Source organism: Lissotriton helveticus, chromosome 7, assembly GCF_964261635.1.
Source record: "Lissotriton helveticus chromosome 7, aLisHel1.1, whole genome shotgun sequence".
In the NCBI taxonomy this organism is placed as follows: Eukaryota; Metazoa; Chordata; class Amphibia; order Caudata; family Salamandridae; genus Lissotriton; species Lissotriton helveticus.
Window position 1 is genome coordinate 253,668,616 of NC_136068.1, and position 15,486 is coordinate 253,684,101.

Genomic DNA, 15,486 nt, shown 5'->3' on the forward strand with positions numbered 1-15,486 from the left:
TTTGTGCTTGTCATTTTTACGGTGATACGCACACCAGTCCACATTAACCAAGTGTTTCTTCTAGTGCCAGTCAGTGTCCTAAGAACGGAAATAAACACTAGAAAGCTAATTGTTGTGGAACTCGCGTGTTTCTCAAAGCGGTGACACGCACACCATAAAAAGTTTGGTTTTGGAAACGTAGAATTTTTGTTCTTAAACACTACGATTATCCCCGAGGTTGGGAACTTTAAAACATTTGGCTGGATAACTTTTACTTGGAAAAAAAAACCTTTAAAAGTTGTTGGATTATAATCTTAAAAGATAATTCGAACATAGAATTGTACTAGAAAATATACTTACTTAAAAACCTGTCCTCATTTGGAATATAGACGTTAATTAGCCATGGCTTCAGGTAATGTGTGGAATTTATCTCCACCCTTACCTTTCATACCCTCTACAGGTGATGATGCCCTTAAATGGGAAGAGTGGAGGGAGTACTTTGAGAACTATTTATCCACTTTTGAGGGGGATGAAGAATTGACCCCTGAGAAGAAAAAGAAAATTCTTCTACATTGTTTAGGTGCAAAGGCAATGAAAATGTACAACCGCATCAACAAAAAAACTAGGCCAGGTGATGTATATACGGTTGCAGTAGAAGATTTGACCATGTATTTCAAACCTACTATTTCTATTTCTGTCAACAGATTGAAATTTTTTCAACGCAGACAAGCCCCTGAAGAATCTGTAGAAGATTACGTTGCTGCGTTGAAAAATTTAGCACTAACTTGCAGATTTGGGGCTTTACATGATGAGCTGGTTCGTGACCAGGTCGTTATGAGATCCTCAAATAAACATGTCCAGGAGAAACTGTGGGCTAAAGGTGAATTGCCATTAGAAGAAGTAGTAGAAATAGTTAAATGTACTGAATTAACTGGAAGGTGTGCCAAGGCTGTGTTACAGGAAGAAAAATCCTCTACAGAGGACAAATCTATGGTGGCAAAAGTCATTGGTTCTAGAAAAGCAAATAGTAGGCCTAATTCCAGTTACGTGCAGAAAAGAGATTCTAGCCAGAAAGCTAAGCTTTCAGATGACAGAAAATGTTTTAGATGCGGCAGTAGATACCATTTGGCTAACGACAGATCGTGTCCAGCGGTAAGGCAAAAATGTTCAAATTGTAGTATGGTAGGACATTTCAGTGCCATGTGTCCTAAGAAACAAAAAGGGGGAAGAAATGTCAAAGCAGTAATTTATGATGAAAAAGAAGAATTTACATCTTCTGATGAAGAAGATATGAACTTATTTGTGTTGAATGTGGAAGATAGTGGTAACAAAAAAAAGAAACCAGTATGTGACATGAACATTGGCGGGGTAGATATATCAATTGTTGCTGATTCTGGCTCCCCATACACTATAGTAAATGAAGAAGTATGGTTCGAGAAATTTGTTCCAGTCATTGGTAAGAAGTTAAAGAACCCAGATATTTTCCCAAAATCATTTAATTATGATCTAATTGAAATGTTGGGTTACAAGGAACTAGAATTCAAATTTAAGTCTCGCCAAACAGTTGGCAAACTGTATGTCTCCAAGGTGGGTCCTTCTGTGTTAGGGTGGATTGACCAAGGAGAATTAGGTATAATTCTGGATCCTAACAGTCCGGATCCCGTCCTCATCTTACAAACAGAGGAAGAATGTAAAAACTTCTTCAAGAAAACATTGGGAAACTTAAAGGTTTTGTCCATGAAATAAAACTTAAAAGAGATGCTGTGCCTTGTATACACAAGTCTAGAAACATACCGTTTTCCATCATTGGTGAGGTGGAAGATGAACTTAAAAAATTACAGAATGAGGGCATCATTGAGCCGGTTGAATCAGCAGAGTGGGTTTCGCCATTAGTTATCACGAAGAAGCCCAACGGCAAGCTCCGTCTATGTATTGATCTACGCGATCTTAATGAAAACATTCTGGTGGATCAGTTCCCTTTGCCAAAAATTAGTGAGATGCTGTCCCATACTGTTGGACCTAGGGAACACCCAAGTCACATAGGGTAGCTTGGCACTAAGTGGGAAGGCCTAACTCCAAAGCAATTGTGTTAAATTTGCGTCACACCCTTCAGTAACCAAACATCCATCCACTCAAAAATGACACTACACCAATTCTAGAAAAATACGGGTTGCTTTATAAAATCATCTTTAGCAATTTCGTTCTACTTTTAGCACAACCTTTCTATAATATAGTACAAATCTCTGTTATCACTTTCTGGGCTAAACCCAATTTTCACAAAACAGCATTAATACTTTTTAACACTTTTTCAGGGCAAAAGTTCTGGGATAATTCTTACAACCAGAGCACTAAATACAGTTTCTACAGCTTCAACTCAGGTACACGAATTAGTTTTGCTCCTCAGTGTGACAAGCTTATATTTTACTCACTATGCTCCAAGGCTATTGCAAGCAGAGGATTACAGGTTCCCAGGTACAATTCACTAACAGGCCCCTAGAGTCAAGGCTCACGCAGCTGGCTATCTGGATAAAGACAGGCAATAGAAGTTACGTTTATTAGATATCCATTTACGTTATACTTTAAGCACAAGGTAACATTCGTCTCTCACAAAAATCATTCTCAGGCTCTAGGAGCTTCGTTTTACAAGGAGACACCCTTCTCATCTATTTCCCTCGTATTTCCTATACAGCTCTCAGACCTTGACTTTCAGGTCCAGGTCCAGGTCTTGAGCAATGTTAGTGTTGTTAGTGTTGTTCTGGGCCACGCGCTTCAGTAACGCTGTCCCTGGCGCCGTTAGCTAGAGAGATCCTCCCACCCAGTCATTTGGTTCTAGAGTAACTCCCCAGGTGAGGCAGACTCCCACGCCACTACTTCTGGACCGAAGCAGGCCCCTTTTACTCCGGGAGCTCCGCTCCTCCCTCCCGATCTTACCGGGTCTCTGCTATGCTGGTCCCGGCTGGTTTGCTGGGTAACACCTGTTCCGCTGGGCACCCACTGCTCTGTGGAGGTTCCGGTCCCAGTGCTGCCGGCTCCCACACAGCTGACTGGGCCGGGGCTGTGGCGTCTCTCACTCGGCGTGCCTCGCGTCTTCGGGACACGCCCCACGCCTTAGCCGTCGGAGGCGGAGGAGGCTTCCTGGGTTGGTCTTGGGCGACTTCCCGCCCCCTTCTTCCGGGTTCCTGCGCTGCAGCTCCTTGTCAGCTTTCCTCACCAGAGACCCCCAACTTGGGGCAGACGTCCGGTAACAGGCGGTCCCTTCTCCGGCCCGATGAGGTAGGATTACTGCTCTCTACTGTCGCCTGACAGCGGGGACCCTTGAGTTACAAGACAATGGCTAGGTCCTGCACTTTCCAGCAGCAGTCCAGGCTGGTCTTCCGAGGAGGGGGAAGGCGGACGGTTAAGCTAACCGCGCTTTCTCTGAGTGCCTTATTTGCTACAATCCCAGGGGGGGTGTTCTACCGCGCCTCAGCTGGTGATTTGGCAAGATTGGAAAGCTGTTGATAACCCGTGCTGATAGGGCTCGGTCAGTAGGCGGGGGGTACGTCAACCGGGTAGGGTAGCTAACCTAAGAGACAGGCTGACCCCTCCCTCAGTGCGCCTTCCTTCCCACGCTAAAGTTTTGCTCCTGACCAGTCTCCACCCAAGCTCTCCCTGGTCACTCTATTTCCACACCTAAAATGGCCACCCTGGTGCTGGCCTTATATAGGCTGGTTCTGGCTACCAGAACCCTCCAGAAGGTTCTAGTACCTTCTTAGTGTAACCCTATGGTCCCTTCCCTAGAGGGGACAGTTATGGCAGTTAATGGCGACCATTTTGTGGCTCTTACAAATCTAGTCAGAAGAGGCACCTAGGCCTCAGGGAAAAGGACTACGAGGGTCAAAGAGCATCTAACCCCTAGCTAACACCGCAAAAATTCAGTGGACATAAAAATTAAGGAATTTGAGGGGCAAAAAGGGGACAAAAATAAATAACTAAATAGGAGGGACTACCCAGAGGGCAGACAGGTCTAACACATACTAATGGAGCAAAATGGTTTTCTACCATTGACCTAAGTTCTGCCTACCACCAAGTGGCTTTACATCCCAAAAGCAGGAGCCTTACCTCATTTGTAACCCCCCTTGGGGTGTTTCAGGTTTAAGAGAGTACCGTTTGGACTGGCCTCTGCTGCGGCCATGTTTCAGAGGTTGATGAGTGAACTCTTTAAAGGGGGAAAAAATCTCTTAATTTTCCAAGATGACATCATGGTAACAGGCACCAGCAGAGGAGAACATGATGCCAAACTTAACAGAGTCCTAGGGTTGCTAGAACATCATGGGCTTACAGCGGATTTGTGTAAATGCAAATTAGCTACAAATAAAGTCACCTATTTGGGGCATGAAATTGATGGGAATGGCATAAAACCAAAAAAAGAGCTGCTATCTGCAATTAGGGAAGCCCCCTCACCCAAAAATAAGGAAGAGGTCAGAGCATTCCTAGGCCTCTCAGAATTTTATGCTAAATTTGTAAAGAACTTCTCTTCAAAAACCTTACATTTAAGAGAACTCATAAAACAGAAGAGTAAATTTGAGTGGAACGCTACTTGTGAAGAAGCAATTTACAAGATAAAAGAGGACATTTGCGATGCCCCACCTCTTCAAGGGTTCAACCCCTCTTTAAAAAGCATAGTGACCATGGATGCAAGCAATAAGGGGTTGGGAGCGGTACTCTCACAGGTTAACGGAGAAGGAAAAGAGGTTACAGTTGCTTTTGCCTCACGTTCAATCACGCCCACAGAAGGAAGGTATTCTGTGATTGAGAGGGAGGCACTAGCATGTGCATGGGGATTGAATCATTTTAGACAATACATTTGGGGATACAAAATCACCCTTAGAAGTGATAACAAACCCTTAGTGAAAGTGCTTACTACAAAGGGACTTCAAGTGGCTTCCCCCCGTTTGTCACGAATTTCTATGAAATTGTTAGAATATAACTATGAAGTTGAATATCTTCCTGGTGTGAAAAACTAGGTGGCGGACTGTCTAAGCCGTTTAACTCTACCAAACAATGAAGATTAGGCTTCAGACATTGACACATTCTGCATAGCTAATGTTGTAGAAGAGATGCCATGTATCTCTGGTGCAGAGTGGTCAGAAAATATGGAGGAGGATGGTGTTCTACTTGAGGTAAAGAAATACATAAGAGCGGGCTGGCCTGATAAGAAAAAAATACCTGCTCTATTGCGAGTCGACCATTTTGGGAACTAAAAGACGAGTTGTCTATCGAAGGTGATTTGATTTTGAGAAATGGCAAGGTTGTTCCTCCCAAGGGTTTCGCACTAAACTCCTTGATATTTGCCACGATGGGCACCTTGGCATTGGTAAAACCAAGAGTAGAGTCAGGAATTCATACTGGTGGCCTGGTTATGACATAGAATTGAAAGAAGTGTCAGGAATTGTACAGCCTGTGAAAATTCTGACAAGTCAAAACAAACACTGAGACCACCTCTTCAACCCCTGTCTTGTCCAAACATGCCTTGGGTCAGATTGGGTATTGACATTTGCGGGCCCATTCGTGAACAGGGAGAACTGTTACATCTTATTGTACTGGTAGACCATTTCTCTAAATGGCCAGAGGTTGAAGTGGTACAGGACGCAGAAGCTAAAAGTGTTGTAAGTTTCTTGCGCAAGCTATTCCTAAGAGAGGGCCTTCCAAATTGCATTGTGTCGGACAATGGCCCACAGTTCACGTCAAAAATTTTCAAAGAATTTCTGAAGAAACATGGGATAGAACACAAAACCACGTCTGTTTATCATCCTGCAGGTAATGGTGCCGTTGAAAGGTTCACTCGGGTGATTAAAGGAATCATTCAACTAGCAAATCAGAATGACATGTCATGGAGAAAACAACTTGTCAAAAATCTTTGGTCATTCAGGTTTACACCATGTGTATCAACAGGTACCAGTCCCTTTGTACTCTTGAGAGGGAGGACTCCCATTACCAAGGATAACATAGGTTGGGCTACCCCCAAAAGAGAGAGTTGGTCTCCAGAGGAGATACAAGGGAATTTAAGAATGTCACAAACCATTGCTAAGAAATATTATGACAGTAAGCATGCATGTAAAAAGGTTGCCATCAAAGCAGGTGACAAAGTGAGAGTGAAAAATAACAGAAGTACTAGCAAGGGAAAAAATCACTACTCACAACCTATGGAGGTAAAGAAAGTGTTTTGTAATTCTGCTCTTTTGAGTGATGGAAAAACTTGGCATTTTTCTGCTTTATCATTGTGCAAAGAGGGGAAAGGAATGGTTGGTTATCAATCCACTCTGGAAAATAAGGAAGTTTCCTGTTATCAAGACTACGATTGGATTCTGGACCGTGAAGAAATTGAAGGGCCTCGACCAGATGGTACTAACATTGTATCCTTAGGTACAAACGAAGTATCTTCTGAGAGTGAGAACACTTCTAATGCCTCACGGGTGGAAGACAGTAGTAGTAGGCAGAGCAAGGAGACATCAGAAGAGTACAGGTATCTGACCAACAGCGATACAAATTCTGATTCAGATGATTCTGTTTATGAAGATGTTACGTCACAGGACGTCAGTTGTGAGGATGAACCCACTGTGAGCAGATATGGGAGAGTGGTCAAACCTCCAGCTAAGTTACAAGATTACATATGTGATTAGCTGTGGTTTCCCCTCCTCACCCATAAGCTTCAGTCGTGCACTCACGGTCCTTCTTATTGTTTTGGAAAGGGAGATGTGTTATGTTTAATTAAGTCAGTGCTCTTATCAAATGTAATGCACGCGCGCCCTGTACATTGCACGCGCGACCTGCCGGTGCATTGTGACGTCAGGGTGTTCTACCTGACCACCGGCAGGATGACAGTTGAGAGTTGACAGTTGCTTGAGTGGTGACTGCATATAGACGTGCCTTGGTGTCAGGACTATTCTTGAATAAAGGTGTTACAACTTACCTGCCTGACTGGTCATCTTTACAGCCTCCCACCACTATATTGTAGGCAACCCACAAAGACTCCTCTTTCGTTGCAAGTCATCAGTCCCTACAGCCTAACCATGAATTTGAACATTCCAACAAGTCCAACAGGCTTTCTCCGAGTCCCACGAACATGATCCAACGCCAGACAACAACAGGAGAAGGTGACTGAATAAACCTTAATACAACAACAGTATTGTCACCAACTGGAAACAGCAAACCTTGTACCTTCAGCCTGACCATGTTCAACTCCATCACCACAAATTAACTACATAGGGTGGGCACAAAGTCATCAATGATAAATCAATCAATTGTCCATATGGGATAATCCTCGTCTTCATGTCCTTCATAGAACTGGATTTTTTTTTGACACGACAGCTTTAAACATTTTTCAATCTATGTCAGGACTGGACGGTCAGATTATGCTCTTTAAAGGGGATCCACCACGACAGATGCATCATTTACAATATGTTTATTATAAAAAAATTAAAAGAAGAGTCTGAATATTAGTCAGCCACTTTCATAATGTCCTCTGAACGAGACCCCAACCCAAAGGACTTAGATTCCATAGCTCCCCTTGATGGAGCAAGGACTCGTAGAAAAGAGACTTGCTCAAAAGCAATCCTCTCATTTAACTTCTAATATTGTATTAACCACTTATTGTGTGAATTAATTTGCACAACATTGAACATAAAAGATAGAGAAGCTTGCCTACGTGTTTTACTAAAAAGTAACTCGAGCGAAATTCTAAAAAGGCTGCTAATGGGAAATCTTTATTGCGCATGCGTCAACTGTACCTACGCAGTATGACGAGCTGTCGCTAGGAGGGAATTTCTTGCCCATGAGCAGACGCTATTAAGATGGCGGCTTGGAAGCTCACATGCTTAGCATCTGCTGAAACGAACACAAGCTATTTTTACTAATGCTAATGCGGGGGAAGCATTAATAAATGAACGGGAATAGAGTAGATATAGGTGGTATTCAGTGAAACCATATATTGAAATTAATATTTGTCTATGACTTTCTTATTAGTATGCATTTGGGCCTCTCGTACGAATCTAGAGTCTATAACCCACCTGACCTCCGCACATGCGTGGTGTGATTGAGCCAGAAGAAGTGATGTGACTTTTGAACACAGTCTAAGGACGCAAACGATACATACCCTGGGAACCAGATCAAAAGTCCTCTGAATGAATGGGAATACATGACAATTATATCTGGGTGATATGTATGATGTTAGAGGAATAAAATCATTTGACGCTTTACAACTCCAACATAAACTGCCTGCTAACCACCTGTTTAAATATGTACAGATAAGGGACTATCTTCAGAAACATGTTGATCTAAATCTCATCACAAAATCTTCGATTTGGGATCTTTTATATGAGGAGAACACCAAATCTCTTATAGGCAATATGTATAAGTTGGTGACTAGTTTTAAAACTGATGGGTGTGAAAAGCTAGCTAGTACTACATTGGAGTCAAACGCTGAAATTGGCTATAACATCTGGTATGATTGCACAAGCTTTGGGTAATATTGGGTAATATTGGTGATTCAGTCCACTCTGTGAGTCTGCAACTACAACAACTTCGTACAGTTGGTATGTTGTACAATACACCCGAAAGGATTAGTAGATGGGCAGGAGGTAATAGTGGAGGAGAAAAGACTAAATGTCCTAAATGTGGGACTCAAGCTGCAAATCTAATATATATATGTTTATAGATTGCCCAAAATTACAACTTTATTGGCAGAAGATCGGCCTGGTGTTTTATAGCAAACTTAGAATGGGACCTACATTTACTACTTTAGAAATCATATTGGGGTAAAAGGCAGATAAACCTGCTCTGGCACGGCCATTTACTATCATGATGGTAGCAGCTAGGTTGGCTATCGCCCGGATGTAGGTTTCCCCGCTACCACCAACAATTCATGACTGGTGGTTTATTATTACAACGACTTATGGTATGGAATTTGCCCTGGCTAAAGCTAGGGGTACAGCCTCTATGGTAAAAAATGTAAAAATATGGGGCCCAATGGATCTCTCGATATAGATTATTACTGATAAGGAAGGTAATTACTATCATATAGGAATTGGAATGTCGCAGATTAGGCAGACCAGCTGCTGATGAGGACTTTGATTATTCTGTTTCTTTTTTCTAATTGATGATTTTATGTATATAATTGAATTTATGTTATGAATAATTGTATATTATCCTTATGTGATGTCAATAATAAATAACAATTACACAGGTAATATTTGCAACAAAAAAACAAAAAAAGCTAAAAAAAAGAAAAATATATATACTTTTGTGTCTAATAAGATGTGAATATCGGTGGGAATAAAGATTTGTGAATAAAAATTAAGGGGTGGGATCTTTGAACAATAGACTGATAGACTATGATGAAAAATAAGCATGGTGTGATGATCATGCCCCCCTTGTCTGTCCAATCAGAGTCAGTATTTTGTACGATATTGAAACATTAATGGGTGGTACATGAATACCAAAGAGTTTAATTGAGGTAGCTTTAGCTAGTTCAAAAGCATGAGACAGGGATGCTGTCCAAGTAGACGGAGACAGAGATTTGCTGAATGCCGCAGAGCTCGGGATGCTGTTGGAGTGACGGGAAATGCTGATGAAGAATCGAATGTAGAACCATCTATCCTAAATTAATATTACTTAGAAGAAGATCGCGGAAGAATCTCGAGGAGGAAGAGAGTGTCAGAGAGGGGTGCTACGCAAGCGTCGGTGGTAGAGAGGTCATCTAGCCTTTCCAGATTCCTGTCCTGAAGCCTTTGTCGCCTGATCTTTCCAGGGGACCCTTCCCAACTCCTTGGCCAGGGGGTTGGTTTTCACACCATCCTAGGTAACTATATTTCTGTGAAAGTGCCAATGTTCTTTTCTCTCTATCCTCTCCTTTCTGTTCATAAGAAATTGCAAGGTTTAAAAGTATGTGTTTGATTTGATTAATTCATTGAATCTTCCTTCCTACGAGTGACTGAGACTGTACTGTACTTTGTAAGTGGTTCACATGAACATTTAGATAAAGATTAAAAAAAATTCCTGAGTCTGTGGTCATTTATAAACGTAAGAAGATTATTTTTATGTAATATCACCATCAACTAGTTCAACTAATGGTCCATTGACCAGAGGAAAGAACTTTTTGAGCAGTGAAAGATTAGTTCAAAATAATAAGTGACTAATCTTGAAATGGTAGGAAATTATAAACATTGACTCCAGTGAATTATTGGCAGGTTGTGTGAGTATCTTTTATGGGCCCAGGTGAGTATATGATATTGGAGTACCTGTTGCTGGTGAGCCGCTGGATCACCCTTACTGAATGTGCACCAAACACAGACACATCCACCCAGGTACTTCCAGCAACCCTTTAATCCAACATCCCAAAGTGGCAGAGGCCATCGTCAACAATGCCCGAAGAATCATGTCTGATCGACCTGGGTGCTAGCTGATAAGCTTGAAGGCATTGAACTACACACAACTGTGGATTGCCAGGAAAACTTGGTTAGGAAACTAATTTAGAAAATGTTTTGTGCGCCTGGAAAGCTGAAAAGAAACACCTTCTGGAGTAAACACTGCATGCGTTGTCGAGCGCTTTGACATCAGAGACTGTGGCATGAGGTGAGACACAGAAGGGTAGTCAGTTTGCCCTATAACTGCTTATGGGATAAAAAGGGAGTTCTATGACCAGCCCTGTAAGAATCTAAAGACAGACAGATGATGGACGGAATGCAGAGCAAATCAAACATTCATCCCCAGTCAAGAGATCTGGGTTAAATCCATCATTCTTTTGCTCACCATGCCACCCCAGTTTAGACTGAGTCATATTCAAATCAGTCTTGACCCCATGCCTCATGGGAACAGTCAAGCCCGAATTGCCAATCCAGGTCCTCCCTGGACCGGAAACATGCATCCTGGGACCGGTTTCAGGGCATCACCCCTCATCAGTCAGGCTAGCTTGAAACCAGTGGCACAGTAAGCCTGGGACCCTTGCCACTGGAGTTAAGCTATCTTGGCTGATGAGGGATGCTTGTTTCCAGTCCAGAGAGGACCTGGCCTGGCAGCTCCGGCTGGACTGTTCCCATTGGGTGCAGGATCAAGACTGATTTGCATATGGCTGGGTTCAAACTGGAATGGCATTGGGAGAAAAAGAAACGATGGATTTAGGCCCAGATCTCTGTACTGGAGTAAATGTATGACATTGTTCTGCATTCTGTCTATCAATTGTTCTTTTTGTTTGCATTTGTCACCCCAAGTGGGGCGGGTATGCCCAGACGTGGGTACCGTGCTATCCATGCCACTGGAGTCAAGCTATCCTGGCTGATGAGGGGTGAAACCCCGAAAACGGTCCTAGGATGCTTGTTTCCAGTCCTGGGATGACCTGGCCTGGCAGTTTGGGATGGACTGTTCCCACTGGGCGCAGGGTCAAGAATGATTTGCATATGACTGGGTTCAAACTGGAATAGCATCGAGTGCAAAAAAAACGATGGATTTAGGCTCAGATCTCTGTACTGGGGTGAATGTATGACATTGTTCTCCATGCTGTCCATCTATTGTTCTTTTTGCATCTGTATGAATCTAAGCACCACGTTGACATCCCAAAGCAGAGAGTAACAGGATGTTGAGGCTTTCTATACTCAAATACACTGCATAACCCTGCAGACCAATGGGTGCTGTCTGATGGGTTTACCATCCAGGGTGTATGGCTGGTGGAAATGGCTGAGCGAAAATTGTTTACAGATCAATAAGCCACACCATCCACTGTGAGAAAAGAGAGGAAGTTCACAACCTCAAATAAGCTTGCCACCACAAAATCAAAACCTTGTGGCTCACACTAACTTACCTATTGACCCCATGCCAAAGCATATCACCTATGGGTGTTGGAAGACCAAGGCTTAGTGACAACTCAGCCTGCTGCAAAAGGCCCGGCAGGCTCCAACGTCTCCTGAAAATGCAATGCCATGAGGCAAAGAGTCCCCTACAGAACAAGGGGGTGCAGGATTGCCCAAGGGGTCCATCAGAAGTTCCTGCATTATAAGGAGCTGCACCGGAAGCTTTCATGAATGATCCATCAGAGTTGGGAACCAGGACTGAGATCTCCAACATGAGTCAAAAGACCAGATTTGCTTTCTGAAGTCTCGCGTGAGCAGCTACTTGAGGTGTCATAAGGAATGGGGAAAGGCATACAATAACCCCTGACCCCAGTCTTGAAGGAAGACAATGGTCGCCAAGGTCAGAGGATCTGGCCTCCAACTGAAGAACCAGGGAACTTGGGCATTCAGACGGGTACAAATAAGAAAAGCACCCCAGATGTTGAAGCCTCTGAAAGTTGGGGAGAAATTACCTTCAATCGCTGGACTCTTTAAAACATCTGGAACTCTGGTCTGCAATCGCATTGGAATGGCTCAACACATGTTCTGCAATTACCGAGATCTTGCATTGCAAGCGAAAATGCCAAATCTCATTGGTAATCTCCCCCAGCATGCAAGATCTTGTGTCCCCAATTTGTTGACGTATTGAACCACCAATATGTTGTTCATTTGCAGCAGGATGCAACCAGAGAACTTCGGGTAGGAGAGAGCCCCAATGGCAAATGGACCTGCCAGGAGTTTCACACTAATGATATGGAACTGAAGTTCTTCCTCTGACCAACAGTCCCCCTTGGAGAGAGACCACCAGCGGGCTCCCCAGTCCCACCTGCTTGCATCAGACTCTGTGACAATGTCCAGTTGAGAACCGAAAATCGCCCTGCCATCCCAGGCCTCCACGCGATCCAGCCACAATACTGGTTTCCTGGACAGGGGAGCTAAGTCCCAATAGGACAGGTTCTTTTGGAGGTGATGAATTTTTAGCCGTTGTAGAGCTCGATATTGAAGGGGACCCGGAAAAATGGCTTGAGTGGAGGATGCAAGCAATCCCACCATTCAAGCCACCTGCCTCAGAGATACCTTCTCCTTGGTTAAGAGGGACTTTAATTCTCTCTTGATGTCCTTTATCTTCCAAGAGGGCTATAATAACTGTGCCCTCCCTGAATTTATCTGGACAGCCAGGAATTCTATTGATTGTAAGGGAATCAATCAGGAGTTTTCCAGGTTCAGAATGGAACCAAACTGTTGGAGAAGACATATGGTCATTTTCAAGTGTGACAGGAAAACTTCTTTCTCCTGGGCCATAATAAGTAACGGCCAGACGTAGGTGTCAAAATACCAGTCGGAATCGGCCGAAAATACCGATTTTCGGCCGTTTCCGTCCGGTATTTTGACATTGGTATGTAAGGGCACTGAAAACATACAGATTCGGTAGTTTTACCGAATCGGTAATTTTACCAAATCGGTAAAATTACTGATCGGTAAAATTACCGAATCTGTATTTTCCTATGTAGGTAGCACTTCTAACAGTGCTACAGGGCCTTTAGAATTCGTTATTTACCATGTAATACAATTGCATGGTAAATAACGAATTCTTGTGTACATGCACATCTGTGCATGTACACCTGTGCCATGTGGCACACATACATGCCCTAAGGGCATGTATGTGTGCCACATGGCGCACAAGCCAGTTACAGGGGTGCAACAGGGTGTCAAAGTGACACCCTGTCCCCCTTGTAAATTCGGTATTTTTACCGATTCTGTAATTACCGAATCGGTAACTGCCATTGAATCCTATGGGCTTCAAGGCCCATAGGAATCAATGGCAGATACCGATTCTGTAATTACAGAATCGGTAAATACCGAATCATACCGATTCGGTATTTGTTACCGAATTTCTACCTACATCTGAATTGCAGATTCATGAATACAGAATCGGTAAAATTCGGTATTTATGAATCGGTAATTCACATTTACCTACATGTGGGCCTAAGTAATCTAAGTAAATTATGAGGCGCACTCCTTGAACGCACAAGAATTCCACCACAGGTTTCATTAGCTTGGTGAAACACCAAGGGGCGGAGGATAGACCAAAAGGTAGAACAAAATACTCAAGCCAGGAATTCCACCATAGGAAGGAAAAATCGGAACCGTGAGGTGGGCATCCTTCAGTTCGAGCCAGACCATCCAGTTGCCCTCTCCGAAGAGGTCTTGAGTAAGTGAATGCCCTCTATCTTGAATTGGTAGTAATAAACTCAGCTTTTGAAGTCCTTGAGAATGAGAACCAACCTGTGCCCCCCACCCCGCTTGGAAACCAAAGAGATGCTACTGTAAAAACCTCTTGGGTTTTGAGATGCAGGGGAGAGGGCTAGACTTCGATACTCCTCGATGATTACTGCTTAGTCTGGAAGGGAAAAAGACTGAGGACAAGGGGTTACTGCTTGGAATGGGATCCCGTAAAACTCTATCAGATAGCCTTGTAGAGTCTGGAGGACACAGGCGTCTTGAGTTATCTGAGCCCAGTTGTGAAAAAAGAGATGAATCGAACCACCAAAGATACTGGATAGGGAGAAATCAGGCTCACCTGTAATAGACAGTTGTGCTCCTCTGTGTGATCCAGCTTGGAAGTCGCTCCTTCTATGCCTGACCCTGCAGATGTGGGACTGGGAAGGATAGAAGGTGTTGCTACCATCCTAACATTGCCAGGAGGAGCTCCGGCGATCATCAAATCCATTCTGGAGGCCTCTGGGGAAGGCATGGCTAGGCAAACGACCTCGGCAACGCCCTGCCATGGCAAAAAGGTTGGAGTAAAAGACCCTTTTAAGGGAAAGTTGGGCCTTGCCTTAGGGCTGTATAAATGTTGACAAATTTGCCCAGATCTTTAATGAAAAGATCACCAAATAAAAAGGTACTCGTATTGTTATCCACTTCCTGAGTGTCGGAGACTTTGTCCTCTAAAGTTAGGCGATTGCATTCTGTCCTGAGCCTAGCTCGAAGCTGCTTGTCAAATCCTCTACATAGGTGGGTCTGCAGGTAAGTGGCAACTCCTTGCCGGGGGATCCAGTGTGCTTTGTTTTGGCCGGAACAGGGCTGTCATCTTGGGGTTTGGCTGGGTCAGTTTGGGCATCACCATCCTGGGGAAGAGAACTAGAGGGAGGAGAAGATGGAGGATCAGACCCAGTAGGGGTGCTGTAAACGTGGTCCATCAAAAAGGATTGGGAGAGACAATCAAAAGGGTCTGTATGGGGAACCTTAGCACCTTGGGCCTGGGAGTGAAGTTACTTGGAGGGGCCTGGAGAGGATTCAGGAAGATGTGGGGGAATAGGAGGGGGTGTACTAGGGGCACATTTGGCAATCATGCGCAATTGGAAAGGGAAGGTTTGTAGGGCCACAGCAAGAGCCTTTTTCACAGAACGTTAAACTGATAAGTCAAATGACTCTGCTTGTTCTTACCCAGTCTGAACTTCTCCGCCGTATAGGGCTCACTTGGGGTCAGAGACCCGGACTTATCCACAGCTGAGAATGAAATGGGCCTCAAAGGTATAAGGGGAGAGCAAAGGGGGTGTACCAGATACAATCAGGAGCATAGTGAGGATCCCATTACTGTAGATTGGCCAGAGGACAGAAACTTGTCACACCAACTGTGGTT